General features: G+C 39.3%; 1 protein-coding gene across 1 annotated transcript in view; it reads right to left on the bottom strand.

Moving 5' to 3' along the window:
- The window catches only part of LOC106048379 (neuropeptide S receptor), a 120859-nt gene that overhangs the window by 80125 nt on the left and 16408 nt on the right, over positions 1-24326 (bottom strand). Inside the window, exons 2-5 of the mRNA XM_066991189.1 lie at positions 8890-8977; positions 7811-7992; positions 7020-7139; positions 6247-6373 (exon numbers count right to left, since the gene is read on the bottom strand). The gene's annotated coding sequence lies outside the window, so the exon portion shown is untranslated. The remainder of the gene's footprint in view (positions 1-6246; positions 6374-7019; positions 7140-7810; positions 7993-8889; positions 8978-24326) is intronic.

Raw genomic sequence — 24326 nt, 5'->3', positions numbered from 1 at the left:
AGCATCCTCATTCATTAAATTAGTTTCAGCTTCAGTCTATTGTAATATGACAGTGTCTTTGTAATGAAAGCCATTTGACTCATAGTCTCTCTTTAAATAAAGAGAATCCAAGCAGCTGCAGAGGTCGGTATCAAAGTGATGAGTCATAAAATGAATTTCAAACTCGGTTATGTAATGAATGCAAGCATATATACTCCTTTGCACAGAAATAAAGCAGAACCTTATGAAATGAATGAGAAATGGCCAGAAGGTGAAAACTGTTTTCTAGTCTTTGATGTAAGTTGCTGGTCTTTTTCAGTTTGAAGACCCCATAAAAGTTTTCCATTGAAGCTGTATATCCTCTACAGTAAATTTAAGCCTCCGCTGATAACTTTCCTTTGCTTAGTACTCCCACTGATCCCTTAGAAGATGAAAAGCACAGACATATGTGAACTCCCTGAATCCAGTGAAATTTAAAAGGGAAGAAAAATTATGTGCTTTGCAAGCATGCCTGAAAATGTTCATAATTACCTAGCTGTTCTGGTTGCAATTAAGGAAAGTGGATCCTGCTTTGTGTAAATAACCTAACATGAACAATGTTCTCCTCTCCAACCCACGACACCAAGGGATGTATGAACATGTGTATTTCAGAACAGTTTATCCAAGTAAGGTTTCTGTTGACTGCTTTTCCACTGCCTTCATACTAAATTAATTTCAGAAGATTTTCAGACTACTGTTCCAATATCCATTAATACTATTGATATTAATGAGGAATAAAGACCACCTAGTTGCAGTTTCAGCATGTATTCAGTTTTCTGTGAACAAATAACTGAGGACCAGCAAATACTGGACAATTTCGCACATCTGCTCTATACCAGGTACTTCCCTAGTTAAATAATTCCATCTGCAATCAGAACCAGCCCAATTTTAAAATTATTTCACTCAAGTTTGCTTGATTCTGCATGGAAATCTGTAGGATTTTGGCCATCGATGCCTGGAACATTGTCTGCAACTTTGGAATTAATCCAATGCAGTGTTCAGAAGGCCTCTTGCAATGAACAGAAGAGCCCCCAGTTTGAGTATCAGACATTCTTTCCACCAGTTGAAGCTTTGATCAGGCCATTACATCAATGGTACAGAAGTGATGTAAAACACAGCCAGGACCACATGGTGACTATTTTTACATGCTTTGCATGCTTTGAACAGCTGCACAAAACAACACACTGCAAAGAGAAGACAATGAGATTTGCTGTACCCTCATCTGAAGCTTTTAACCACGCATTTATTATTTATGTCAAGCTGTAAAAATGAGCTGTGCTTGGCAGTCCTAACAGCACTGAAATTATCTAGGTGAAGTAACACTGTGCTCAGCAGTTAACCTTCCTGCAAGTGGGGCATACCTGATGCATCTTAATTTTCATTATGAAAAAAAAAAAAGTTTTATTTTCCAGTAAGAAACATAATTCTCTCCCAGCTACATCTCTAGATACATTGTATATGTCATTCAGTTTTATTTAAGTGTCTCAACCTATGCACATATTTAAGATTTTTTCACCCAGAAGCAGCACAGAAATACTAGAGATCATTACAGAAGCACTTCATTTTTAGAGGGAATCTTGTTGAAAGCAACATGCTGGGATACCGATCCTTCTTTATCAAATTCCTGTCTTGCAGAAATAATGTGCTTTCCTAACCCACCCATCCCCTTCACTCTTTAGGGATTCACTTCAAATTTACTCAGCTTAGAGCTTTTCCATTCATGTATTGGATCACAGCTAAATGGAACAAACTTCAAGATTCATATCCAAGACAAATTCTACTCAAACTCTCCTTCTTTCAATCTGTTGTTTATGCTACAGCAAATGCCTTTGCCTTTAACAACCACTTCCTTTACTCTATTTCAAAAAAAAAAAAAAAGCCCATTTAATCCATGGCAACAGCTAGGTCCTTTATTTTTAAGAGAACAACACAATCATCATCTGGCTCTTTTCATGGGTAAGGTTTGGGGATGGTTTTGGCCTACTCTTCCTTATTGACAGTTAATGGATGATTGGATGATCTAGAATAAAAACAACAATTCACTCCTAATACTAACAAAAATGAAAGAGGCTGTTAAAATTTATGGAAAATTTCTTGTCAGTTTCTGTACGGTGATAATTTCATCTTTGAGGAGTACAGCAGTAGTGTTAGTATTGGTTTGTATCAATGAACAGTCCCAGCCTTTATACATAGATATACTTCTTCATGTCTCCATATAGATATTATTTTAACTTAAAACAGTAACAGGCACTGGGCAGAGAAATACTAATTTCCCATGCTAAGAACCACACAAAATCAACCATTAAAATATTTAGAACCACTATTTAATGCTACTTAATGTATTGCCTATAACAGTGACCATGTTTTTTCTCTTTCTTCATGAGCAAGCCCAAAACTATGTAAGTCACAGCTTCCATAATCCACCTGGTACAACTGGTACAGTTACTGCACACTAAGGTACCACATTCTCTGGCAATAAAGTGAATCTTCTTCCTGCACTCGGACAGCTGTAAAAGGCATCTTTATTGACTGCCATGCTGCCTCACTTCTTCTGGCATGGGTTTGTCTGAGACCTCTAAAGATATTTATATACATCTACTGCTGCACTGGCACTCGCTATCCTTTGTGTGTTTGCATCTCACACTGAAACATCTTGGCATAGACATCAGAAAGTCCTAGCTTCTAACCTTTGCCCTGCCGTAATATAATTATTATAGAGTTGCTAGGGAGCAGAGAGAGTTTTCCACAAGAGTTGTACAAGTAGGCTTGTGCAGTTTTTTGACCGGGGAAAGACAACTTCAGCAGCATTTTGATGTGCCCAGAACTCACACTGACTGAAGGAGCTGCAGTGCTCTTCATCAAAGAACTTTCATGTGTCATGAACCACAACAGTGCTGTTTCTTCACCAGTATATTGTGCAGTCTTCTATCCATGTGCAATTGCCATCATAATAAGCAAACATCCATATGTAAAGTATCACATACAGGCAAAACATTTTATTTTATTTTATTAAGTTTAAGTGTTTTTATAGCGTTTTTTGAATTGTTTGATTTTGCATATTCCTGACAATTGTTCTCTGCCTATCTCTATAGCCAGTGTACAACTTTCCACGCTTACCTTTCTCAAAGAACAAGACATACTGCTATTTATCTTCCATATTTCTATTTTATTCTCCTTTCATTTTTGGAAAGTCAGAAAGAGAGTGAGGGAGCAGAATGAAAACAGCATTGGCAGAAAGACATTATATTTTTAAAATAGAACTGCATTTCTGCCATTAATGTAAAAGCTATCTAGTCATAACTTTAATCTAAATCTAACCTCATGAAAAAAGGTTTTTTCAGTTGTCTTCCTGACCAGTCCCTTTCAATAAGTTTCTTCAGTAGCTTAGAACTGGAAAGCAATTTTAAGATAAACACATACAGCAACACCTTCCTGCAACAAAGAAACAAACAAAAAAATACCCACGTCTTCTATCCAAACACACATTTTCAGTATTTTTTTCAAACAAAAGCTTGCTTTACTAGCCATATTGTGTTAAGAACGTATTCAGAAGCTGTCCGCTAGGTTTTTATTGTTACACAGGTTTGGAGGTGTTTTGCTTTCCAGTTCTCCTCTCTTTCTCACAGTGCTCCTGATTCAAATAGTGGTAAAAGAGGAAACAAACAAAGAAAAAGACGACTCTTTTTTTAATTAGTGTTTCACAACTCGTTATTTGATTTATTAATTATCTTCATAAAGTCAAGTACCTAGAAGTTAATTGCAAATATTTATTATTTGCAAAGTAATAAATAAATAAATAATGAATTTCTAAGTTAAACTGATATACAAAACTTATCTTGGGGGTAAATAAAGACAAACTCAGGAGACTCTGAGAAGTAAATTCCTCAGATTGAGTCACCAGACTTCTTGTTTCTTAAGTGGTTTGCCCAGTCCTGTTTCTAATGAGAGGCAAGGTGTTTTTTTTTAATGACAGAGTAATGGTAATATTCAGAAAGCTTCAACTGAGCAGCCTCGGTGTGGTAACTATGCATTGTGATAACTGTGCATTGGTATGGGATGCCTCATTGAAAGGACTGGACCAGCTGGGTGATGGGCTGCTCACTTAGTTAAAGCGTGTTACTTTTGCCAAGTAACAAATTCAGTCTGATAGTCAAATATTGCCCTTAGTCACCAGCTCCCCTCCAAACAGTCAATCTTGAAGAAAGCTCTTGAGATGTAAACACAACTTTAGGAATACTGCTCCCATCCCCCCCAGTTTTCTCCCCTCTGTTTCTTTCTTCTCTCACCCCACTATGGATAAAAAAAAAAAAAAAAGGTGTGACAAAAATGTCTGCTGGTCTGTGAACATTTCAACATCCAGTATTAAGTCAACAGCTACTGCTCTTGGTCCAACATTTTGCTCCCTAGTCAGCTAGATTAACCCAGAGTCAAGACTTCGAAGAGTTTCATTCTGACTCCCACCACAGTCTAACAAACCAGTTGTGCTTACATGACCCACAGGTTGTGCAAGTCATTTGTCTCAGGTGTTCAGAGGGAAAAGTCGCAATGGTCCACAATATACAATGAAGCAGACAAGGAAGCAGACAAGATGTCCTCCTGGACTGCAGAGCTCTTTCCAAACTAACCGTTGCTGCAAGTGCATTGCACGTACCATTTCATGAATTAGGCAAAAGGCAGGAAAATTTAATTAAGAATAGCAGTGAGGTTTTTTGAAAAGTAACAGTAAGGCATCTGAGATGCTGCACAGTGGTCTTTGGGTACTAGTGAGATTCTTCCATAAACAAACAAACAAACCAAACAAACAAAGCACCATCACCACCACCACCACCACCAAAACCACACAGATGACCAGTTTCATTCTGGTTTAGATTTTTTTATATCTGCTATGGTTCAAACGAAAGCTGATGACTTCTAATGCTGTGACTCACCAAGCCTTGGGTAAAGGGCTGTTTTTTAATTTCGGCAGCCTTACCAAGCTTATCTCAGGTGAGCAACGCCCTCCTGCCCAGGCTCATGGGAGCCCTGGAGGCAGCTTCCTCAGTGCCCGAACAAACTGTGGCACTCCAAACTCACTGTTCATGAAGCCATGCAACACCCTGCCTGCTCTGCTGGCCCTGTATTTCCAGGTTTGCTACCTACACACACTTGATTTTCATCACCCTAGAAAGGAGAGCCTAGACTCAGTTTCACAGCCTGCTTGCAGAGCTGTCTTTTGCTCTGTGGCACAGCATTTCCCCAAAGGGACCCAGGACCCTCTGAACAAACAGAGGGACAACTCCATTTTTTGCCCTGCTGAGGGCCCACCAATACACATCCCCATGTCTCCCCCTGTCCTTGGCAAGCCTGAAGAGCAGGCAAAGCATCCCACAGGCCCCGTGTGGCTTGGGCAGCTTGCAGAAGCCTAACCCAACTGATGTACTTGGCAGCTCTGCTGCAATGTTCCTTCTGGACCGGAGGCTCTTGGCACAGCCCAGCCTTTTCATCAGCTGGATTATTTTCCAGCTGCTCTCTCTACTCTCTGGCTGGCTCCTCCAGCAGCCTTCTGGCAACACACTTCCTCAGGGGACTTCTGGCCCCCCATCCCAGGCAACATCCCCCAGACGGAAGACCACTGCAATATAATACTAATATTGTCAAAGCCCAACAGCTGCACTGGGCCTACTGGGGCAGCATCATCAAATTCAAGCTTACATCTGTTGAGGTCCTGCACAATACTCATCTGAAAACAGTATTGGACAAAAGCTTTGTGACTGTTTGTTCGTTTTTTACAAGTCATGTTGCCTGTTAAAATTTCCACATGATCACTTTACTGAGCGATTTTAATCAGGAGTGTTTTCATTAACATGCTTATTGGATTAGTTTGTCTTGCGCTTAAATTGCTCATCTTATCTGTGAGGAATATAACATGCTAGACTGTATTTCCCTTAGTGTCAGAGGTAAAAGTTATTATCCTGCTTTTAATAGTTATTTTTGAACTCTTTCCATGGTACTTTATGAAAGACCTCTTCAACATAGAATAATATTGTACAACCTACCCTGCACGGTACATCTGTTTTGAGTTACTCTTCCCTTGAGACACTAAGAGTTAATATAGGATTTTGAGGACATGTAACTGAAACAGAGTGCAAGAAGTATTTCACAGTGATGATGAACACCCAAGATGAATACAGAAAGTTATGCAGGATCCTAAGCCCCACTGTTTCCCACAGGCGCAAGGACCCCACATACCTTTCTGATGCCAGGCTGTGCTGTTCTGTTTATTTGCATGGTCAGCAGCAACATGGGGGTACAGATTTCAGTCCAAAGTGTAGCAGGTGGGTGAGCGGGCAGTTATTGGGCTACCTTCTGATTCCAGCTGTTTGGAAACACCAGTTTAGAGTTTAAGTGCTGTTCAACTAGCTGTGCTGTTCTCAACCTGTATCAGGTCAGTGGTCTATTTCTCTCTCTTCTCTGGAAGCATTTGCCAGTAAAGACACAGCCATAGGTTACCACAAATTAAGATGCAAGCAAGGATCCTCTCAGTTGACTGTATGACACAAAACTTATTAACATGACTTGCCATAGTGTGCTAACTCGATTGTATTAACCTGTCCTGTGACCTCTCTAGCAAAATATTTCCAAAAGTTGGGTGAATAGTGCACAAATTGATTTAGCTTAATTCCCTTCCACTGCAGGTTAATGCAAAACACCACAAGCATTTCAAGGGGCAGGGAAAGCTCTTTTATAGTAATCTACTCTTATTAAAATAACACATTATCAAATTATTATCCTTTTTTTTTTTAATTCAAATCCTTATTGTTAAATTATCTTTTTAAAATGTGTCTTTCCCACAATGTCTCTTGTGGTGTTCTGGAGTCCTTGGAGCCACAGAAGTTGTGTAAAGTTTATTTACAAGTATTTACACACTAGCCACAATTATTAGACTAATTATCTGCCTCTGTCACTGAAAAGGGTTCCTATACACTCAGTCTGCTTTAACCACAGTCTTCCCTCAAAACCACCTTCACTGCTCTGGTTCCTATATCCAGTCACTGTGGCAAATAGCTCTAAAGCCTTATCTGGACAACATCTAGCATGGTCAGTTGATCAAACAGCATCTAGTTGGGTCCAGCTGTAGGTACCTAAGAGAAAAGAAGCCAGATCAGAGCTCCTGTTTGCAAATATTTAATCAATCTTCAATCACCACATCCTGTACTTTCCCATTAGTTAGAAAGTTTAGTTTCTTTAAACACGCACTTAAGCCTCACTCATTACTAGCTGCATGTGTTCAACTTAAACCATGTGTCTTTGATTGCTGATATTGATATTTGGCCATTTCTAGTCTCCACATCCCCAGCTCACAATACATCAGATATCTTGTGTAGATCTCTTGGTTTTCTCATAGACTACAAAATCGTGGTATTATCGTATTATCCAATGACCCAAGCTACATCCCTGTTATTGTCAAAATGCTGCTCCTGAAACTAGGTTAATTATCTCAGTTGTAGTTTTCCCAGCTAAGTTCGCTTTTTTCAAGTCATCAGAGGGTGACAAAACAATCCAAACCTTCTGCATGCTTTATGGATGAATTTACCAAAACCCTGCTGAACTTGCAATAGGGAAACAATTTAAAATTCTGAATCCTGGACTGTGTTTTCAGCTTATTTCCTTGGCCCAGGCCATGACACATAACTTCTGTAATCATGCACAAAACTCCAGCAAGCTCCATACATAAACATTCATTCTCTCTTGCATCCCATTCATCTCCCCTAGCTTTTACATGTTTGAAAGGCTGCACTTCACACTTACTCACCTTCAGCTTAGAAAAAAAATAGAAAAGAAAAGGAAAGAAGAAAAGTATAAAACAGATGAGCACTTCAGTCAAGTAATGCTGGCAGGTGCTTGAGCTTGTGCTTCTGTTTCACAGGAAAACACAATTAAATCTTATCCCTTGGCTTCTGGATCACAGTACTATAGACCCTCTTCACAATTTCACTGCAGAAAGAGCACCATGGAAAACATCAGCCATAATGTTTGTCTCTGGAAAACTATATTAAATGCAGATTCTCTTCTCTGTGTGTCTTAAGATATCCCCTCCATTATCACATGCCTGTAACGATACTCCAGTAAAAAAAGTATTTGCTTTCAAGCAGCCTGTCTGTGTGGGCTGCTAGACTACACTAAATCAGCTTTTTCAAAACGCCCAACACACACAGTGGCTTTTATCACCATTTAAATAAACTGTTTGAACCGTAGAAGCACATTTAGATTGGGAAAAAAAGTCACCTTTGCCAGTGCTGTGATAAGAAATAAACATGAGACCTCTGTAGAGCTTTCAGTTTTGTGGAGCAGCTCCCTAATCTACTTACTAGAAGTCCAGGATGAACTGGGAAAGGTTATGGGCATGTCTATGTTACCATTTTAGTTCAGATCAAGAGTTCCAAACCTCCTGATCGTCCCCACTTACTATGCTTTGCTTCACATGTTTGAGCAGTCCAGGAGAACACAAGGTAGATGTCTTTCAAATGAAATTTACCTGGAAGAAGCTTTCCACAAGTCCCTTTACAGGACACCAGTTGCTGACGGCAAGAAGCAGACTAAACTAATCCAAAGTAAATCCACCTGAAATGTGCAATCTTGGTCTTCAGCACCAACTGCTGTGCTCTACAGATCTACTCTCACTGACTGATACAGACAAACAACCCAGGTCAACCCAAATACCATCCTTCTCAGGCACCTCCTTCTATGACTTTGTTTCATCGCTGTGAAATTTCAGAAGTTTCAGAGCTGGAATTCAACTACACCTCAAAGCTATTGGATATTTCTTCAAACACAACTGTGCTTCTTGAGGCAGACAAAACTGGGCTAAAAATATTGTATGTATTTACTTACTTGCCAGAAACGTGGTGTTTCTGCGGAGGTACCATCATGCAGATTCTTCTGCAGTTTGAGCAATTCTTCTTCCATGGCTGGCTGGAAACTGGCAAGAAAAAGGAATAAACACAAAGCCAAAAAACAGAAATAATCAAGTAAATAAAACATGAATCTTTGGTTGGTATGAATCATAATATGCAATGAAGTTAGACAGGCATATGCCTGCTCTTGTTCTGGCCCCAACTGAAAAGTATATGGCCTTGAAGTGCTAAAGATCAACATGAAGTCTCCAAATGCTGAGACAGCTGTGTCCACTTTATCAGTCAATTCACATATGATGGACTACTTTGAGCACCCTTTTGGGTTGTTCTGTGTCACATTTGGATGACAAGGCTTAGGGAGATGAATGTACAGACTGGTGGATGTAACACCACAACAGGAGCACCTCTATCAGAGATGGATGTGCAGCAGTTTCTGGGGTGAAGCAGTACAACACCTGAGTAGTGTACAGCAAAAAAACAGCTGGAAGCAAGCAGTATACAGCCTGATAATGCTTTGAAGAAGGATTCAGAGAGGTGGCATTAAAAGGCACTTTTAATATCACCGATGTACCAAATTCAAAGTAAGGGCTTTTTCATTTAGGCAAGAGAATAAAAATATAGCCACACATAAGCAGCTCACCACAATTATTTCATCCTGTCCCATCACACACACGCACAGTCTATGGCTACGTGTGTCTATCCCTGCCAAGAATGGTCTCCAAGGAGAGATAACTGTGTGCTATCATCCTGAAATGCATTAATTAGATCTGGGGAAGTTATTAATAGTGGCCAACTTCTTTAGAAAATTTCAGCCTTGCTTACTGCCTGTGTATTACCCACAAACATCAATAAATCTCAAACTATTGATTGCTCTGCAAGGGTTGCTTACATTAGAGGTGCTGCCAGGGCCCTGAAGGCATGAACAGCCCTTTCAGTCTCTGGTGGCCTCTACCGAGGACAAGCTCTACCCCTGCCCATGGTTCAAATGGTTTTTATGGATGGCTTCTGGTTCCTCGCACAGCTCTCTCAGGGTTCTCCACGAGTACTGCTGCTATAAATGCACTTGTTAGGAAGCTTTTGCAAAATGACTTGCACAGCAGGGTCATGTGTTCCTCTGTGCAGCATGTGACAAGCTTTCTTAAAATACCTGGGTTAAAAATAAAGGCATGGATTTATTTACAAAACACTGAAAATGCAAATACAAATATAAGTCATATTCAAGGCACCAGGTCTAACCAAATATCATCCAGATGAAAGTAAGTATCCAAAGGACTGAAAAAATAAAAATGACTCATCTCAGAAGTTCTTGTATAAGGAGAGAAGAAAGCTTCCCACAAACTAAATTTGGATGTCAGTCCAAGAAATCTGTAGGAAAGTGAATACTTCTGTTTTCTCTGTTCAGCCTGAGCTACCTGGAAGCAGTCTAATTCTCCAAGAAGTGCTGCCAAATGTTCTCAGAGAATTGGGTCCTTTTAAAATGTCACCCTAAATACAATCCACAGCATTCAAAAATGACAGGTCATTTCTGAAAATACCATTTTTTTTTAACCTGGGAGCTTAATGATAATAACACACAGGGTATGCAAGCAAATTTACTTCCTGAATGGCAGAACCATTAATTTAGTGAAATTCTTATGAATGCCTAATCTTCCGTCAGCTAATAATATAAGAGTGGCCACATCAGATTGTGCCGAAGGTCTACCTAGCCTCATATTCTGCTGAGAATGGCCCAAACCGGAAAAAGAAACAGGCAGAATAAGCACAGAACAATATTTAATCAACCTGCTCTTCCAACGATTTGTAGTTCCAGTACTTGGTGAGACACAGGTAGGATCACTGAATAACACTACCAGAACAGTGACCCAGTAGAGGTTGTCCATTTGTATATATTGTGAATAAAAAGAAGGTTGCCTGCCAGAATGTTGCACGCAAGATTTGCCACAAAGCAAAGCTTTCTACAAAATCTGAAGTAGGATATACTCCAAAAAAGCATATAGCCTTGGGATCAAATAATCAGGCTTGGTAAGTGGTGAAACAGATGAACATATTTTTGGGAAGCAAAGCCCAGCTAGCCTATATTTAATTTCTTCACAAAATCTATATTTATCCAATACTTTTCACAGTTCTACTGTCATAATTAGCGTTTCTAATCAGAACATATATATATATAATATATATATATTATAGGTAGGTCCTTATCAGAAGACATTACTGAACTACTGTGTATCAAAACAACTGTGGCTGGCTGAAGAAAAAAAAAAGGGGGGGGGGGACTTTTCCCCACTCCAAGTCTGTAACCTCAACCTGGAACCAGCTGAATCCCCATGGACAGCTGGGATCTGCCGCAAATGCTGTCTTTGACATGTCACTTGGCTTTCTTCTCCCAACCACCCTCCAGCTTCCTGCTCGCAGCTTTCTCCTCGCAGAATCCCAAAAGGAAATATCTATCAGTCCATTTTGAAGGCAAGAAAATAAGCTGTCCTTTGAACTGCCAGTGCTTGACAGGATTATAGTAGCTGAAAAAGAGTCTTTAAACAGAAAAAAAGAGAAACATTTCATGAAAGAGTTGTCTCCAAATTAATAATGTCTGCACTAAAAAGCACACAAGAAAGAAAGTTAGCTTAAACCAGAACTGCATCTTGAGGAAAGCGTGCCCGTCTCTGCTGTGCTCTCAGCCCTGTGCAGCTACTGTGAAGCCATTCCCAACCAGATAAGGACCAGGCAGAAGGCACATAGCTTTGCAGCAACTGGATAAAAATCTGTTGAGACTCTAAACAAATCCTAGGGAGTGAAGAGAGGACTCTACAACATGCACTCCTGGCGCTGAGGAGGAAGCATGACGGCATCGGTGTCCTCTTCCCCTTGCTGTCCCCTCAGCAATGAGCACTGATGCTCTGCATGTTCAGGAGCTGTAGGAGGTGAGATCCTCCCAAACGGCAATGCCAGCCAACGCTGCCCTTGCCATGGGACCCATCCCAGGGAATTCTTGAGCATCACCAGGGTGCCTTTCCCATCACCCCTCCTCCCCCTCTGGTAGGAGTAAGAGGACTGTGATCCAGCTTCTTCTTCCCACCCCTCCTCCCCAGGACAGCACCAGAACTTGCGCCTGTATGGCTGAAAAGCTCTGTGGCACACAAGAGCAGGCCAACCAGGAAGAAATGCAACAACCTGAGCATAGTCAATGAGAAGGAACATAACTCCTCTAGCAAACCTGCACCCAACAAGACTGAAAAGTCAGGTCAGAATTTAAACCTCTCATCTTTTCCTCCAGTATGCACAGTACCACTGATGTGTATAAAATTGAGTAGCAAAACATCAGCCAAGGTAGAATACTGTCCATATGGCATTCAGTGCATTCACATTCATATTCAAGTTCACAAACACTTCAGGATTTATGGAAGTTGAAACCACTCACTCAAGGCAGTTTCCATACCTAATCGTCATATCAATCAGTGGAATGAAGCAGTTTCTCAGGGATTACCAATTAGACTCTCCCAGTGTTTGATTCGTTATTTTTTTAACCTACCTTGAGGAGAGCACTTAAAACATATAACTTCCTTTGATACAAGCTCCACTATGAACATGACAAGAAAGTGAGAGTATTTCATCTTCCTGTACAGCGTACTTAACAGCGCAGTAAAATCTGCCAAGATTTAGTGTGCCAAATATGACATATTCTGTCTGAGAACAGAGTTGTATAAGTCTAAAAATTAGCTATGATGTTACCTTGGGCAATAATAATAACTAAGATACTTTTCAGGCAGCTATATGATTATCCAGTTTACATTCTCTTTATGCAAGGATGAATTACATTTGCAGGAGTTACATGAACAGGGGTATACAGGGAGGTGTTCAGCTTGTTTATATTCTCCATAATCACTCACTCTCCTCTCATAATCAAGTCTATAAATGTAACAAAAGGAAAGAAAGAGAATTGGTTTAGCAGTCAACTGACGATGTACTGCATTTTGGATTCATTTTCATTGGAAGCCGTGGCCATTCAGTAATGAAGCTAGATTGTACAAAATACAAATTGTTGTTGCTTCAGGCTTGTCTTCACTGTTGTATTAACACTAGAAACAATCCTGCCATTACTGCTACAGTAACTCCAACTCCTACCCATGCACAGAGATTTCAAACCTGCCTTTAAAATCTGTCTCAGAAATCACAAGATGACAGAATGATTGAGGTTGGAAGGGATTTCTGGAGGTCCACAAGGAAGACCTCCTAGAACTGCTTGTCCAGGACCATATCTAGTTTCTGAAGATCTTCAAGGAGGGAGACTGCACCATCTTCTGGGCAACCTGTGCCAGTGCTCAATCATCTACATAGTAAAGAAGTGTTTCCTCAACTAGAAGCACAGGACACTGCTTCCATTAAACTAATTCAGGAGCTGCAAATACAGTTATTCTGTCTTTCAAATATTCCTTCAAAATGTAGTCCTTCCTTCAAGTCAGAGGACCTCAAGTACAGTGATTTTAAAGCAATAGCTTAAACCATCACCTTGGTGACGTCCAACTAAATCTCATGATCATGTCCTGAGTACCACCATCAGACTAGCCCTGTTTTGCACATCTCCAAATATAGGAACTGCAACCACAGTTTACCTTGAATGAGATTTGCAACCATCAAAAAGGTTACTAATTCCTACTCCAAGATCTGGTAAATGTACCTTAGTAAAAGCAGATAACGATTTTGCATGGTATTCTTTCTGTTTTAAAAGGACATTTTGGGGGCTAATAAGCAAGATTGAAATGCAGAAATCTTTAGGCTTATAGCACTAAGGAAAGAAAACTCAATGTATGGAAATTCAGGGTCTAAACCTGCCATATTATCTCAAGCCTTTAAATATCAATCTGCCTATCTCAGCATAGGCTTTACTAATACAATAGTCATTTTTATACCCAAATGGGTATTTATAAGTCAGTGGGTAACTAAGGGATGGCACCCATAGGAATCCGTTTGAAAGAGGTGAATGTATTGTTGTCTCCTAATCTTGACTACTAGCGATGTGCTTCTGTGTGATCACATTCATACACAGGAGCAGCAGTCACTCTGCTCTTCCCTGAGTAGCTATGTCTGTTTTCCTAAACGTAGGATAAACACTCCATGTAAGATTAAAAGTGATACATGTGGATGCAAAGATAACCGTAAAGACAAAGGAAAGATTCGCATCTGCAATAGCAAGCCATGTGAACCACTGGAGGCAGGCCTGTAGGGTGGAACACTTGGTGCTGAGGACCTAATTTCCAGACTGTAATGTGTTTGTTATTATTTTCAGACTAACTCTAGTCTGGCCTCCTAGTGTGGATGGTCATTTGCAGCTGAAGTGCTGCACTCCAGCACGTCTTCCAGGTTAATTTCCTCTTAAAACAACACAGTTCATGAGCTCTGAGACCACACCACTGCACAAAACAAATCACAGCAAGTGTGGGTAACCAGGAGGTTCAGTTCAAAACTGCACTCTGGTCCAAACAAAACATTAATGTAAGCGCACCCTCAGTGATTAACTGATGCTACCAAAATGCAGTCTTACTCCATGACACACACTGCACCTGGGGAGAGAGGGTAAAGGAAAGAGAGGATGGAAAGGATGAATCCACTTAGAAGTCTGGCCAACTTTGAAATCTTTTTGCCAAGAACTGAAGAACTAATCAACTAGGTCATAATGGCACCATATATCTTTTCTTCCACTGAACTGTCCAACATTTTTTTTCTTGTCATTTATTACATTGACTATTGGTTGTGCTTTATATAGAAAATCACACCTGATTTTAAGCATTTGAAGACTGTCAGGGGCACAGCTGTGAGGGAATAAGATTACTTTCAGTAATCACACTGGAGGAAAGCGGTACATAATTCTGCACCAGAAGAGCTTTTAAGCTAAAAGATGGTATTGGAATGAGAGCAAAAGGACACAAAATGGCAATGAGTAAACAGAATCTGGAAAAACAAGAGATTTATAACCATCGGCGTGTTTGAACTGTGTAACTAGTTTCCAGCAGAACCCAGGAGACAGATTTTTCAGATGAAATTTAATCATTTTCTAGAGGAAATTGCTAGATATAGTTGCCTACAATGCTGGAATATAGCCAGAAACTTCCATAAGGACTTCATTCCATAAGGGCTACATCAAATCCCAGCATTGACAAAGGTTATGAGGATCATTCACCCCAGTGCAAAAGAAGTTAACTTTCTGCTCTCACAGGAGAAGGATGGTGGTTTTGCTTCCTGTCTGAATGAGTGGTAGGGATAGTCAGAGCAGCAATATTATAAAAAATTAAGTCTCTAGATTTCAAGAGTCATTGCCTTCCCCCTTCTTTGGCATATAGATAGATGATCACGGGGTCAACTCTAATTTTAGATATCATAGATCTCTTACCTACACAGTTTATTACTCCAACATGCCAAGCAGAAGAGATTACTGTCTTTAGGAATTATGCTACTGTCCTGTGAACCTGGAAATGCCTATCTTTATATACTTGAAACTATCACACATGTAGGGCTAGGTTTTGGACTGGCCTCTCAATAATGAGAGCATACCAGATCAGTGACCTATGACACTACCTGCACTCACAGAACATTGAAGCAATATTGTCTGAAGATTACTTCATTTCTAATGCTTTACTTGCTTTCAAATGTTGAGATTCTCATTTTTTAACTATACGTAAAACTACTAATTATAGCATATACGTGTTTGTGTATGTATAAACAATCTTTCTTTAATGATTTGTTGCAAAGTTGTTTTGGAAATGGAAAGAGATCTACCCCGTTGCTTGGAATTAAAAAGATGCACTGGACTGTTGTTATGGAAATGTTTTGCCCTTCTTGTAAATGCCAATTACATGAAAACAAAAAGCAAGCTGAAAAACTAGAAAATGATTTTCTGCATTATAATATTTCAAAAGGATATATTGGCAGTCCCTGTGAGATAACAGACAGAGCAAACCAGGAATAGCTAATTGCTAGGTTTGGTCTACAGTAAATGTCAAAAAGGAATCAAAACACAAAAGGCATCAGCTCAACCATCACAAGCTTCTACTCTTGCTATCTTCCTTTTCAAAACTGCTTCCTTTATTATTTTAGTTTAATTCAGCTATTGCATATACATGTACAGGGCACATACAGCCCTGAATTCTGTGCTTTTGTCAAAATAAACAACAAAAAAGCCAAAATATATATTAATATTATTCGTATTTTGTTTTATACAAAAAAAAGAAGTGTTTCAATAATGGGGGAAGTCTATCACCACTTTTAAAGTGCAAAATTAGCTTTAAAGAAGAATGTCATTTTGAAACACAGCATTGAAATTCTTTGATTTAAAAAGATCCACACTTCTTTTGTTTTTTTCCACCCCTTATTAGATAATACTATTCATTGGCTTCTGCAAAAATTCTTTCAGGTAGCCTGAAAGTACACTTTTAAAAAAATGAATAACTTATTTGTCCCCCAAAAATCATATTCAATATAGACACATACAGTGCTTTTCATTAACTTTCTGTGCTTTTCACTAACTGTCACAGATTGTACCATCCTTTCGGGGGCACATCTTACATCCTTGGCAACCTATTGCAACTAAATAATTAGGTACAGTGATAAAATATTTCAGTCCCTTCTCTCTGTTTTGAGGAAAAACAATTTTTAAAGTCAAAAACCTTGGAGGTGATTTCAGAGTCACATCAGAACAACATAATTCATTGAATAAATCATTACCATCATGATTATCATCTCATTCATTCTCTCTATCAACATGCTGTCTGTAACTATTTGTGTTATTATTCAGATGAATGTCGATGAGTTTGCCTTGGTTTAAGATTTCAGTACTTTCCCTTTCACCATCTCTTTCTTCTGAAAGAATTAAACCCAAACAAATGCAAAGCATTTCCTATGCATGCTCACACTTTAATCTTCTTTCAGTACAGTTTCCTTTTAACTACCTTACCTCCCCACTTCCATAACTGCTTATCACTTATGATTTGAAAAAAACACTTATGCTTTTAAGAAGCCATAGAGTTTACTGGCATCGTTATCAGCACAGCTTTCTGTCTAGCATTTGAATTTGTATTTACAGTCCAATATTTGTTCTATTCCCTGTGGCAGCAGAAATACCATATGCAAGACAGCTCCCCAAAGAGAGAAGAGGATGTGAGTACCTGTGTGTGTGTGAGTGTCAGTGTGAATGTTGAATGAACCACAAATATGAGTAAGCACAAGCAAACTTCTCACAGTCCCTTTTCATGGGGATATCCAGACCTTTCTGCCCACTTTGGCTGCTGACAAGTCTATTCCCACTGACTAGACATTCATGCTTACTACCCATACGCAGCTAAGAACATACATTTTTTGCGCACAGCTGGCCATGCTAAGTTGACTCTTTGCTAGCTTGTTGTACTAGGAGTTCTCAAAATACCTACCAGGAGAGGAGATGTTGGACTGGAGAAGAGGATTTGGGTACCTGTGGTCTTGTGCCAGGTCAGGTGCTAAGGCAGAACCCTGATTCTCCTGGTGCCAAGGCCTATGACCCATGTGTTGGGCCACATCACTCAGTGTTAACTTCAGGCCATTGGGAGATTCTTCAAATCTGAGGTCCACCTCTCCTCTGACAGTAGCATTAGAGCAGGGGGACTCTGCAATGTTCTCAAAGCGAACTCTGGTGTTTTCTTTTAAATGTTACAATATGCATTTGCTTTCCTCATCCCTCACACTTGCATAGTTGCATAACTCTAGCCCATAACTGTGACACACAATTAACCTTCAGATTAACTAGAAAATACTCTTTTTTTTTTTTTTCCCAGATTGGTTAGTCAACGTGAATGCTGTAAGTCCACTAAATGTTCAAAGGCATTCACACAATCTACAGATCATTTTAATGTCAAATCAGTTTTGTAATGCTTAAATAATGAGGCCTCGTGTTCAGTAGTGACATCGTACCAAATTTGTAAAGACTCTCCTGTGCTTAAAGCCTCATATATGTTCCTATTAGGGTTCTTTGAAATAAGGAGGCACGTAAGTCTCATTAAAGATAATTGGAGTTGAGCATATAGCTACTTTGGAAGAATCTGTTAAGGACCTACCTGTGTCTTTAAGTACCTAAATACCTTTAAAATTTGGGCTGTGGTGAACACAAGTCATTCACATCTCCTGCCAAGCATCATTTTTATTTTTAATTAAAGTGGCTCTGAAATGCCATTACTGTTGATCCCACTGGTCCTTTCAGTGACCAAGTGTCAAGAACAATAAGTTCCGAATTAGTGCTGTGAAGGTGGGATAGAGCAGCACCAAAAACCTGCCTAATGACTGCCTGCCCTGGCCCAGTGCCCTCTGGGCATGCCACAACTCGGGGAAGAAGCAGAGAGATCAGGCCATTCCCCTGCCTCATTGCTCTACCTGCTGCAGCCCTGCAATATGCTGGGGAGTCATCGGAACTGTAACCCACAGCCCAAAGTCCTCTGGCTTGCACTGGTGGTCTCTTGCTGATGTCAGAAGTGGGTGGGACAGATTGTCTGGACTCCACTGACAGTCTTGTTAATCCACCCATGTATCTAGTTATTGTCACTGACACGTAAGTTCAGTTTTTTGGATCAAATTAATGAAGGATGATTTGAGAAAGGTAGTTTACTTCTAATTTGCTTGTGCTTAATTATGCCAGGATACAGCCTTGACAAAGGAGGAGGAATTTTTTTTTCAGTGGGCAGAGTTGCATTTATTTCTAATGAACAACAGACGTCTTGCTGCAAGAAGGTTTCAATGGGGTTGTTTGTAGTGATTAAGTGTTCATAACACACTTTGTCCCCAAGGGCTACACTAATTTCTAGAGGCCGACCTTTCTAGGTTGACCCAGAAGAATGCAAATAGGACACAAGGCTTGCGTTAGCTTATTTTAAAAGACACTGAATACAAATTCATTAAGAAAAAGAATAATTGCTTGCATGATGATAATAGGCTAAACCCGTTGTTTAGGAAGGAAAGAGAAGAAAGGTTTAATCTCTCTTTAAAAAGGAGGCAAGCGTTCAATTTGCTGATGTCTGTAGATGGGAGCTACTGCTCTCAGGACATGTTGTACTGCCTTTGTACACCTCCAGCTATGCCATAATGACCTATAGACACTGTAATTTTTTAGCGAGCTGGTCTTAGAAAAAACATCTTCTTACTTTCCTGACCTGCTCTCAAAAATTTCTCCCTCTCCTCCCTGCCACTGACATCAAGAAAGCACTACCTTTTTCATAAGCAAAAAAAATCGGCACCAAAAAATTCCACGTGGTTCAAAACCTTGACAAATGTAAGAACAGTTCACACAGATGACCAAAATATTGTTATTTCAGAATAGCTACAAACTATATATTGATGTGGTGGTGTACATATCCAGGTAAAACCTTAGCTTTCTCACTGAAGAACTGATGAGGATAGTCTAGCTGGTAAAGGACCTGCTCAGTCAGCTTTGCCTAGAAGCATCTCCAGTGTTTAAGCAGCTCTACTACCCAACAACGATGATTTTCAAGAGTCCAGACTAAAAGCCCTATCTCAGCCTTTGGAAGTGGATTTACTAGTAAGTAGGTTATGATTTTTTCTCTGAATTTCCCGATTCATTTAACACACATGTAGTGAGACAGATAAATTTTAAACTAACCTGGTATCAATCCCTTCTTCCCAGTTTTCTTGCCTTTGTTTCAAATATCCTTTATTGGTTAGGTAATGAATTTTGCAGGATCTGTTTTCCATAATCAGTAAAGCATATGCCACAGTATAAACAGAAATGCAAAACAAAGCATTAATTCACCATATTCTGAAAAAAAGACATACATAAAATGAGCATACGCTTCCTTTCAAAGACTTAGCAGCTCATCTGACTACCTCTGCATGTACTTTGGATTAAAAAAAGAAAAAGAAGAAAAAAATCTACCCAAGGCATTCCAGTGCACATAGCTCACAGCCTTTAGTGGTCCAAATTCTCACATTGTAGAGAGCTGAATAAACTATCCCCGTTTTACAAAAGGGAGACCAGCATATAGAGAGATTAAGTATTTTTCTGCCACACAGAAGAAATAAGCAACATATCAGGGAACCAAATGCAGACCTTCAAAGCATCACACAACTACTCGTAATACCACGGCACACCTGATCTCCTGCTGATCTACACTTAAAAATCCCTAGTCTCTTCTAGTATGCCATAACTCTCAAGATTTCCCCTCTTTCACTGTTAACACTCCTCCTACTTCAATAGTGCCACGCATGTCCGTAGCTCTCCTACTGCTTAAGTAAATTATTCACAAAGTAATTTCTCTGATAATGGTTTGTCTTAAAATTTGTGTCTCTGAGAGTGAAACAAGTCCTTTTTTTTTTTTTCTTCCTTCACCTGATCAACTACCAACCAGGAAAGAAAACCCAAATCTTTCTCAGGACCTTCACAACTGCCATACAACTACTAGTCTCTATAGTGTCCTCTACTAGGAGAAAAAGTTTGAGCTGAAACCAAATGTTGAGATCCAAAAAGTGAGCTGCAGAAAGAAACTAGGTCCCTTCACCTCTGAGGTGGCCTGGACCCAAACCTCCATCATGAAAGCATGTGGTGAGAGTAACATTTAGCTGCCAGAGAGATGAGGGCTGAATAAGTGCTATACATGCCTTTTTTTATTATTATTATTTTAATTCCATCCCTGTTTTCCTCTCTCATAGTTCTGTGTCATCATGTGTAAGTCTGTTCATTTGACTGAACTACTTATTTTTGTGTCTTCACTGCTAAGGCCTATGCACTTCAGGATGAAGTGCATAGAACTCCAGGGTTTTGTGAAGCAGCCTATCAGCTATTGTCACCGCTTATTTTCAGTATTTTTCTTAGCCTTAAATTGCCTACTTTCTTGCAGGTATCCAACTCAGGAAATCCAGTCCTTACACTGTATTAAAGTAGCATTTTAATGCACCAATAATGCCTGAAATTGTTGTCATAGTACAGTGAAGAAAAATTCTGGAGAAGAATAAAATCTTGCCCTATGCATTTCTCATTTCTAATAGTCTGTTTTTGAAAGTACAAGCATTGTTGAACAGTATCAGATGGAAAATATAGCTGTAATAATTGAACACTAAAACCTTTTTTTACATAAGGAGAGAGCAAGGCTAACAGCACTGAGCTACCAGGATTTTTGTGATGACAGTGCTGATGAGTTTATATAAATTTCTGTTTTTATTGCACTCATGAAGATAGTGGTGTTAAGTCCAAGAGAAAACTGAACTGAAAATCATAAAAATTCCCTTGTTCTATTATTCTTGATGTAATGTTTACTTTTTCACTAATGATATCAGCTCCTTCAGTTTCAGCTAGGACAGATCTCACACAATAACCACAACCTCTGGGCTACGCTGGAGGACCGAAGGAATCAAATAGGATCACATCTCTAGTTCCCTAAGATGCTGTCCCCTGAGCAGACCAAACATTCGTCCTGCCTAGTGCTAGCCTGATACAAAGTGAAACCTCTAGACTAAGATAGTCAGACAGCTGGTTTTCACTAGAGAGAGAGAAATTTTTATAGCAAATCTTTCCATCTCTTCTAGGATGCCTTGGATCAATTTTGAAACCGCCTTTCTTGTTAGTCAAAGGAGAGAATCTTGATGAAAACTCCAAATGGACATCTAGCTAAGCTAAGGAAAATTAGTTTGTTGTAGTTGGTGGTGGTGGTGGTTTTTTTTGTTTTTTTTTTTCATTGGGTTACAGCAACTCATTCCTGCCAGGACAGCTAAGGAAAGGAATAAGTTACTGGGCACATCTTCTCAGCTGCAAGCCTAGAAAAAAATGGTACTGAAGCTACCTGCTGGAAGGAAGGCCATTCTACAGCTGGGTTACTTCCAGGTTTCCTGTTTATTCCATGGTAATATTGACAGAAAAAAAAAATAAAAAATACTGGGGTCTGCTAAAACAGAGGAGGAGAAGGTATTTCACTGTTGTCAAAGAAGAGTGTTGAAATACAGAGAAGAATCTGATGTCAGGCTATACGCAAGCAGAATTAATTAAATTTATATACCTTTTTAAACTTTAAGTCTATCTAAATATTAAATAAATGCACATTTCTGTTAACCTTTCCTTTGGCCTGCAATGATGCAGCTGCAGCTGTTTTACCAAACCAGATTATCTGCCAAAGGAAATGGACTGTGGAAACTCTCTCCTAAAAGGTAGGTTTAAAATCATGGAGAAAAAAAAAAAAAAAAAAAGACTGATGCTTAGATGAAGTCTCTGTTTAGGGTCCGCTTCCTTAGACTGAAGGGGCTACAGAGATCCAAGTGCAAAACCCAGACACTATGGGTGCCCACAAAGGCTGTCAGTGCTCCTTGCCTGCTCTGATAGCGCGATCCCTTTCTACCCATGACTACTGCAAGAGCATCAGAGAAGAGCTCTGCCAAAAACAATATGAGGTTGACTGGCTCTCTTATCTCCTCCTGTACCATTGAATTTAATCTCACATTTTGGCAAGTTAAGCATAATCCCCCTGTTTTAAGTAGGATGGATGAACTCCATTCAAGAGAACAGTATGTGAGTCTCAAACATCTCCTTTTCCCAAGTTAACTTGGTAAAACATAAAAGAGTGTAAGGTCCATTTATTCAAGTAAGAAGTGTTTCCTTGGTTATAAATGTTGCAGCTGTCTTAAGACTACCTATAAATTAACTGTTCAAAATTTGGATGACATTAATTAACCCTTCAGAAAGGAAATGTGTAATCTAATGCCACAACCATGAATGGCAAATTTCACGAAACAGCAACTTTCATAGGGCTGCAGCTGCAAACATAAAAGCACGAGTGTATGTACAACACATGCATTTTCCTACAACAAACAAACATTTGGGTTTCATATTTTAAGCCTTTGAACCTCATCAAGACAAACAAGAAGCAGAGACATCAAAACACCTTTGATAGCTCAAAGTGTTGCAGCCACTTAAACTGATTTCAAGAGCCTGTTAAATGTCTTCTGAAATTACCTAATGATATATTGCATACTTAAAAATCACAGCTGAAGATGGGTCACCTTCTTGTCCTGGTATACACGGAGCCACTGAGGGACATTGTGTTATTTCTAAAGGTCTCCATGGGCTTTTAGAAGAGCCTTGTAGCAAGCAAAGACAGGGAAGAGTAGGCCATGGGCAATGGACAGGCTTGTTCTACTGTTTTGTTTCCTTTTGGATGTTTGACGTTTCTGGACTTTTTGTCATTGGGACATTTCAGTGAAAATATCTTTGTGCCATGGTAATTTGTGAAGGGGTAAGGGCAGGGGCAAGAACTCTGCCCACGGTGATTTGGGCAAGATAAAATCAGAAGTGCTGCTAAACCCTCTTAATTATCTTTCCAGAGTCATCAAGACTTTGTCTGGCATAAAACTGCATAGAGTTCTGGAAAGTGGGAATATTTGGAAATGATAAAATCAGTGAAAATAGTGCAGCCTTCTGGTTCAAGTAATGATTTTTTTTTTTAAGAAAATTAAATAAAATTAAAAAATTAAAAATAAAATTAGGATTTTACTTCATCTGTGATTGTGATTTTCTTGTAACAACATGAATCCAGCTGCCAGAACTTTAAAACTAACATCAAGAAATACTACATCCAATACAAGAAGACTAAAGATTTAAAAAAGGGATCCAAGTCAGTTCACAACATGCTACATTGGCTGGGTTGCTGTCATAGCACTGTACATTGCCAGGGGACCCCTCTGCCTCTCAGTCCCCAACCCTGGAGAATTTTCTTGGTAAGAACGTGCCAGACAAAAATTTTCCTCAGAAGACATGTCTCTGCGGGATATTTGCAACTTTTCCAAGACCGATCCACCAGGAAAATCTGTTTAATTAAGTTTCTGTGCCAACATCTGAATTATTATCCAGTCCAGGAAGGACATTATGATTGTATTATAATGAGCTGTCAAAAAGTAGTTTTTCCTGAACTCAGAAATTTCTGGCAATTCTAGATTTTAAGCCTAATTTTACAAATCTTCAGAATGTCCGTATTTGAGTTAGACTATTCAACACAAAATCTCCACCATTGGCATTTCAAATCAATTTAATGTAAAAATTAATTAAATGTGGCACCTTTATCTTGTCATATAGAAACCAAGTCAAGGAAGGTACTTAAATCAGTATGAATACAAATCAGATTAGGACCAATCCTTGCCATTATATTATTTTTGCACTTATGCAAACTGTTGAAATTCAGCAGAGTTAAATTAGTCTACGACATAACACAATGAAGAATGAAATTGCCCTCCAGAAGCTCTGAATATAAACAGTCTGGTGTCTGCTTTCCTATTCTCTACAGGTCTGGGTCATGCCTTATCAGGGATTGTTGCCATGAATTGCTTTACTGCTAGGATTCAAGGTCCAAAGCGATAACATTGAACAGAAGCACATATTCAAATCGGGTAAAATCCACCAGGGAGTTGAGC

The sequence above is a fragment of the Anser cygnoides genome, chromosome 2 (genome assembly GCF_040182565.1).
Source record: "Anser cygnoides isolate HZ-2024a breed goose chromosome 2, Taihu_goose_T2T_genome, whole genome shotgun sequence".
Taxonomy (NCBI): Eukaryota; Metazoa; Chordata; class Aves; order Anseriformes; family Anatidae; genus Anser; species Anser cygnoides.
Note: the sequence above shows the minus strand (reverse complement) of the source record. Positions and strands in the feature narration are given on the sequence as shown.